This window comes from Arachis hypogaea, chromosome 11 (assembly GCF_003086295.3).
Source record: "Arachis hypogaea cultivar Tifrunner chromosome 11, arahy.Tifrunner.gnm2.J5K5, whole genome shotgun sequence".
Taxonomy (NCBI): domain Eukaryota; kingdom Viridiplantae; phylum Streptophyta; class Magnoliopsida; order Fabales; family Fabaceae; genus Arachis; species Arachis hypogaea.
This window is the reverse complement of record NC_092046.1, coordinates 30,396,404-30,403,997: the sequence shown is the minus strand read 5'-3', so window position 1 is coordinate 30,403,997 and position 7,594 is coordinate 30,396,404. Positions and strand designations below refer to the sequence as shown.

Here is a 7,594-nt window from a genome sequence, read left to right as displayed (position 1 = left end):
GGAATTTATAGTATATTCTCTTCTTTTTATCCTATTTGATTTTCAGTTGCTTGGGGACAAGCAACAATTTAAGTTTGGTGTTGTGATGAGCGGATAATTTATACGCTTTTTGGCATTATTTTTAGTATGTTTTTAGTAGGATCTAGTTACTTTTAGGGATGTTTTCATTAGTTTTATGTTAAATTCACATTTCTAGACTTTACTATGAGTTTGTGTATTTTTCTGTGATTTCAGGTATTTTCTGGCTGAAATTGAGGGACTTGAGCAAAAATCAGATTTAGAGGTTGAAGAAGGACTGCTGATGTTGTTGGATTCTGACCTCCCTGCACTCAAAGTGAATTTTTTGGAGCTACAGAACTCAAAATGGTGCGCTTCCAATTGCGTTGGAAATTAGACATCCAGGGCTTTCCATCAATGTATAATAGTTTATACTTTGGCCGATTTTAGACGACGTAAAAGGGCGTTGAACGCCAGTTCTACGCTGCTGTCTGGAGTTAAACGCCAGAAACAAGTCACAAACCAGAGTTGAACGCCAGAAATACGTTACAACCTGGCGTTCAACTCCAGAAAGAGCCTCTGCACGTGTAACATTCAAGCTCAGCCCAAGCACACACCAAGTGGGCCCCGGAAGTGGATTTATGCATCAATTACTTACTTCTGTAAACCCTAGTAACTAGTTTAGTATAAATAGGACTTTTTACTATTGTATTAGACATCCTGGATTGTATTTTTGATCCTGTGATCTCATTTTGGGGGCTGGCCATTCGGCCATGCCTGGACCTTTCACTTATGTATTTTCAACGGTAGAGTTTCTGCACTCCATAGATTAAGGTGTGGAGCTCTGCTGTTCCTCAAAGATTAATGCAAAGTACTACTGTTTTTCTATTCAATTCAACTTATTCCGCTTCTAAGATATTCATTCGCACTTCAACCTGAACGTGATGAACGTGACAATCATCATCATTCCCTATAAACGCGTGCCTGACAACCACTTCCGTTCTACCTTGGATTGAATGAGTATCTCTTGGATCTCTTAATCAGAATCCTCGTGGTATAAGCTAGATTGATGGCGGCATTCATGAGAATCCGGAAAGTCTAAACCTTGTCTATGGTATTCCGAGTAGGATTCTGGGATTGAATGACTGTGACGAACTTCAAACTCGCGAGTGCTGGGCGTAGTGACAGACGCAAAAGGAGGGTGAATCCTATTCCAGTATGATCGAGAACCTCAGATGATTAGCCATGCTGTGACAGAGCATTTGGACCATTTTCACAAGAGGATAGGATGCTGCCATTGGCAAGGGTGATGCCTCCAGACGATTAGCCATGCACTGACAGCGCATCGGACCATTTTCCAGAGAGGATTAAAAGTAGCCATTGACAACGGTGATGTCCTTACATAAAGCCAGCCATGGAAAGGAGTAAGACTGATTGGATGAAGACAGCAGGAAAGCAGAGGTTCAGAGGAACGAAAGCATCTCTATACACTTATCTGAAATTCTCACCAATGAATTACATAAATATTTCTATCCTTATTTTATTATTTAATTTTGAAAACTCCATAACTATTTTATATCCGCCTGACTGAGATTTACAAGGTGACTATAGCTTGCTTCATACCAACAATCTCCGTGGGATCGACCCTTACTCACGTAAGGTTTATTACTTGGACGACCCAGTGCACTTGCTGGTTAGTTGTATCGAAGTTGTGAATGAAAAATGATTTATTAAGACGTGCGTACAGAGTTTCTGGTGCCGTTGCCTGAGATCACAATTTCGTGCACCACTCTCCCAAGTCTCGTGGGCATACCAGACAACCCCCCAGTCAACAACTGAATCTCCTTTCTGACTTGCCTATGACATAGAGGCCATGATTCCCATAGAGATCAACGAAGAATTCCCAAGGGTTAGATTCTACGATGACGCAGGAAATGTCTGAGCTCAAAGGAAGGAACTCGATCTCCTCCCAGTAGTCCGAGAATAAGCTCGGACAAAGGAGGAAGCATTAAAGCAAAGAATGGCCTTAAGTTACAATAAGAAAGTCATTAAAAGAATCTTCGCCACAAACGACCTCATACTAATCCAAAATGACATATGAATACAGAAGTTGGGCGAAGGAATGTTGGCTGCAAACTGGAGAGGACCTTACAAGATTAAAGTATCCGACCTATAGGGAAACGAGCTCCCATGGTCAGGGCACGCATGTAACTTAAAAAGATACTACAGCTAGAAAGTGCACCTTGCTCCCTGGTGTACTCATTTTCCTGATTTAATGGGTTTTTTTCTTGAAAAAGGGTTTTTTTGAAGGGGGTTTTAACAAGGCACCATATCAAGGGATAGGAGTTAATATTCGAAAAACTCTTAGTAGCAGGATAGCTTATGTACATCATTTTTTCACTAATGATAATCAAATTATTCAATTATTTGTTCTACTAACATGCACTAATTTAAGCTCAAAAAAGTGCAAAAATCATTGCTCGACCTAGTTGATTGGCAAGATGAAGCGACAAAGTCCAAATTAGTGTAAGAAGTTATATAAGCAGATCGTGGTCTGACCTCATTAAAACTACTTTAAAAAGTCAGTGAAAGAGATAAGCCTAAAATAATTCGCAGAAGTAACTTAATGAAATCGACTACTTAAAAGTCGGTACTTAACTAAATAAATTTCCCGACTAAGGGGAATACATAGTCTCAACTTGAAAAGATGGTCGAATCAAGTGTCCGACCTACATCGGCCGACTCCCCAAAAATAAAATATTTGATCTCGTAAAAACTCGTCCAAGTCGGTTTCGAAAGAGAATCACCAAAGTAACTTATCAAAATTTTTACTAAGTTACAGAACTACAAAAACAGCTATGCCAACTAAGGCAATCCAAGAAAGGATGTTAAAAGGACATTCATTCATTTAAAGACAACCAAAAATCAAAATAGTAGAAAATATTTTTAAAATAGCAACATAAAAGAAAAAATTTTTCAAACTACAGCTATTACAAGGTAAATTATTCACAAAGACCCACAAGTCGGACCATCAAATATTCTGAAAATGAAATTATAGAGGAAAATCCTGCTCACCAGAAGCCATGTTAGAGGTCTCTTCATGTTGGGCTAAAGAAGTCAAGCGTGTCTTGTCAAGTTAATTCAAGAGGGGCTCGTCCTCCATCCGAGTTGGAAAGCTCTGGGAAGCTCCCTCAACTCAGACCTCTGAAGTCTTTGGTTCAGGTATAGGAGTATCTTCCTCATCTTCAAGAGGAAGGATAATCTTCTCATCAATCATGACCATGTCGGGATTAATAAGGGAGAGGTGCACCCCAGGAGCTACAACTCGGAACCATGCCTTCAAGTTTTCAACTAGCTCATCCATCCCCTGGTAGATAGTTTCCTTTAGATCAGTTGATGAGCGGATAATTTATACTCTTTTTGGCACTGTTTTTAGTATGTTTTTAGTATATTTTAGTTAGCTTTTATTATATTTTTATTAGTTTTTATTTAAAATTCACTTTTCTGGACTTTACTATGAGTTTGTGTATTTTCTGTGATTTCAAGTATTTTCTGGCTGAAATTGAGGGACCTGAGCAAAAATATGATTCAGAGGCTGAAAAGGACTACAGATGCTGTTGGATTCTGACCTCCCTGCACTCGAAGTGGATTTCCTGGAGCTACAGAAGTCCAATTGGCGTGCTCTCAATTGCGTTGGAAATTAGACATCCTGGGCTTTCCAGCAATATATAATAGTCCATACTTTGCCCAAGATTTGATGGCCCAAACCGGCGTTCCAAGTCAGCTTAAGAATTCTAGCGTCAAAACGCCAGAACTGGCACAAAAGCTGGAGTTAAACGCCCAAACTGGCACAAAAGCTGGCGTTTAACTCCAAGAAAAGTCTCTACATGTGAAAGCTTCAATACTCAGTCCAAGAACACACCAAGTGGGCCCGGAAGAAGATTTCTACATTAATTACTTATTTCTGTAAACCCTAGGCTACTAGTTCTCTATAAATAGGACCTTTTACTATTGTATTTTCATCTTGGTTCTTCTGGTTCCCTCTCTGGGGCCGAAGCCAATGACCACCATTATCACTTTTGTATTTTCAACGGTGGAGTTTCTACACACCATAGATTAAGGTGTGGAGCTCTGCCGTTCTTCATGAATTAATGCAAAGTACTACTGTTTTTCTATTCAATTCACGCCTACTTCTTCTCTAAGATATTCATTCGCACTCAAGAACATGATGAATGTGATGATTATGTGACACTCATCACCATTCTCACCTATGAACGCGTGCCTGACAACCACTTCCGTTCTACATGCAAACAAGCTTGAATGTGTATCTCTTGGGTTTCTAATCTAAGATTAGAACCTTCGTGGTATAGGCTAGAATTATTGGCGGCCATTCCTGAGATCCGGAACATCTAAACCTTGTCTGTGGTATTCTGAGTAGGATCTGTGAAGGGATGACTGTGACGAGCTTCAAACTGGTGAGTGTTGGGCGTGTGACAGACGCAAAAGGATCAATGGATCCTATTCCAACATGATCGAGAACCGACAGATGATTAGCCGTGCGGTGACAGTATGCGTAGAACATTTTCACTGAGAGGACGGGAAGTAGCCATTGACAACGGTGATACCCAACATAAAGCTTGCCATGGAAGGGAGTATGAATGATTGGAAGAAGGCAATGGGAAAGCAGAGGTTCAGGAGGAACAAAGCATCTTCATACGCTTATCTGAAATTCTCACCAATGAATTACATAAGTATCTCTATCTTTATTTTATGTTTTATTCATCTTTTAATTATCAATCCTCCATAACCATTTGAATCTGCCTGACTGAGATTTACTAGATGACCATAGCTTGCTTCAAGCCGACAATCTCCGTGGGATCGACCCTTACTCGCGTAAGGTTTATTACTTGGACGACCCAGTGCACTTGCTGGTTAGTTGTGCGGAGTTGTGATAAAGAGTTGAGATTACAATTGTGCGTACCAAGTTGTTGGCGCTATTGATGATCACAATTTCGTGCACCAAGTTTTTGGCGCCGTTGCCGGGGATTGTTCGAGTTTGGACAACTGACGGTTCATCTTATTGCTTAGATTAGGTTATTTTATTTTATTTTATTCTTCAAGACTTTTAAGAATGAATTCTAGAGTTTCAGATGATAATTTTATCATCACAAAAGCTAGTTGATTCCTATCAATTTAGCTGTTGTATATCTGCTGAAGCTTGGATAGCCATGTCTAATCTTTTTAGACTGAAGCTTTAGACTAACATTGCATGATTCCTGGAAATTTTTATTAAGAGTTTTGAATTCCTTTATTTTCTTTTCCATATAATTTTCGAAAAATCACAACAAAATTTTATAAAATCATAAAAATAAAAATATTTTATGTTTCTTGTTTAAGTCTAATATCAATTTTTAAGTTTGGTGTCAATTCCATGTCTTTATTCTTCTTGCATTTTTTGAATATATATGTTCTTCATTGATCTTCAAGTTATTCTTGATGATTTCCTTGCTCTGATCTTTGAATTATCTTGCTTTGAGTCTTTTGTTGTTTCTTCTATGCATTTTCAAATTGTTATAGTCCTTAGTATACAAACTTCTAAGTTTGGTGTCTTGCATGCATTGTTTATTTGATCTTAGTTGCATTTTTTATTGTTTCTCATCATTAAAAATTCAAAAATATTTTCAAAATTGTGTCTTTTCAAGTCAATAATACAGAGAATTGAAGATTCAGAACATTCAGTAGAGGAATTAAACAGAAAAAGCTGAGCGTTCAAAACACCCAGTGAAGAAGGAAAACTGGCGTTTAAACGCCCTGGCTGGGCGTTTAACGCCCAAAAAGGTAGCATTTTGGGCGTTTAACGCCAGGAGGACACTAGAGGGAAGATTTTGTTTTTAATTCAAATTTTTTTTCAAATCTTCATAATTTTTCAAAATCAAATCTTTTTCAAATCATATCTTTTCAATCATATCTTTTCAAAATCAATTTCTTTTCAATTTCTTTTATTTATTACTATTTTCGAAAATCCTTGCTACAATTAATAATTTAATTCAAAATTTTCTAGTTGTTACTTGCCTATTAAGAAAGGATCAAAAGTTTTAATTCTAGAATCATATCTTCTAATTTCTTGTTAGTCAAGTAATCAACTTTAATTTTAAAACTTTCTCTTTTTAATTTGATTTTCAATCATATCTTCTCAATCATATCTTTTCAATTACATCTTTTTCAAAATTAAGTTTCAATCATATCTTTTTTATTTATAATTTCAAAATCTTTTTCAAAAATCACTTAATTTCTTTCCCAATCTTAATTTTCGAAAAACCTTTACCAAATTCTCAAAATTTCTTTTAATTATTTCAAAATCTTTTACTTTAATTTCGAAAATTCTTCCCCTCTTCTCACATCCTTCTATTTATGGACTAACACTCCTCCACTATCAACAATTCGAACTCTATCCCGCTTGATAAGTTCAAATTATTCTCTTTCTACCTCCTCCTTCTATTTTTCTTTTCCTCTGACACCTCAAGGAATCTCTATACTTTGACATAGAGGATTCCATACTTTCTTCTTCTCTCTTTCATATGAGCAGGAGTAAGGACAAAGACATTCTGGTTGAGGCTGATCCTAAACCCGAAAGGAACTTGAAGAGAAAGCTGAGAGAAGCTAAAGTACAACTCTCTGTAGAGGACCTAACAGAGCTTTTCAAACAAGAAGAAGCCATGGCAGCCGAAAACACCAACAATACAAGGAAGGTGCTTAGTGACTTTACTGCACCTACTCCTAACTTCTATGGGAGAAGCATCTCTATCCCTGCCATTGGACCAAATAATTTTGAGCTTAAGCCTCAATTAGTTTCTCTAATGCAACAGAATTGCAAGTTTCATGGACTTCCATTGGAAGATCCTCATCAATTCTTAGCTGAATTCTTGCAAATCTGTGACACTGTCAAGACTAATGGGGTTGATCCCGAGGTCTACAAGCTTATGCTTTTTCCCTTTTCTGTAAGAGACAGAGCTAGAACATGGTTGGATTCACAACCTAAAGAAAACCTGAACTCTTGGAAAAAGCTAGTTAATGCCTTCTTGGCAAAGTTTTTTCCACCTCAAAAATTGAGCAAGCTTAGAGTGGAAGTCCAAACCTTCAGACAGAAGGAAGGTGAATCCCTCTATGAAGCATGGGAAAGATACAAGCAATTGATCAGAAGGTGTCCTTCTGACATGCTTTCAGAATGGAGCATCATAGGTATCTTCTATGATGGTCTGTCTGAACTGTCCAAAATGTCATTGGACAACTCTGCTGGAGGATCTCTTCATCTGAAGAAGACGCCTGCAGAAGCTCAGGAACTCATTGAAATGGTTGCAAATAACCAATTCATGTACACCTCTGAAAGGAATCCTGTGAATAATGGGACAAATCAGAAGAAAGGAGTTCTTGAGATTGATACTCTGAATACCATACTGGCTCAGAATAAAATATTGACTCAACAAGTCAATATGATTTCTCAGAGTTTGTCTGGAATACAAGCAGCAACAGGCAGTACCAAAGAAGCTTCATTTGAAGAAGAAGCTTATGATCCTGAGAACCCAGCAATGGAAGAGGT

General features: G+C 37.7%; 1 non-coding gene across 1 annotated transcript; it reads right to left on the bottom strand.

The window, feature by feature from the left end:
- Positions 1-7,109: 7,109 nt before the first annotated feature.
- LOC112724277 (small nucleolar RNA R71) lies at positions 7,110-7,217 on the bottom strand. The gene has a single exon (XR_003163448.1). It is a non-coding gene; the product is annotated as a small nucleolar RNA R71 (small nucleolar RNA).
- Positions 7,218-7,594: the final 377 nt, after the last annotated feature.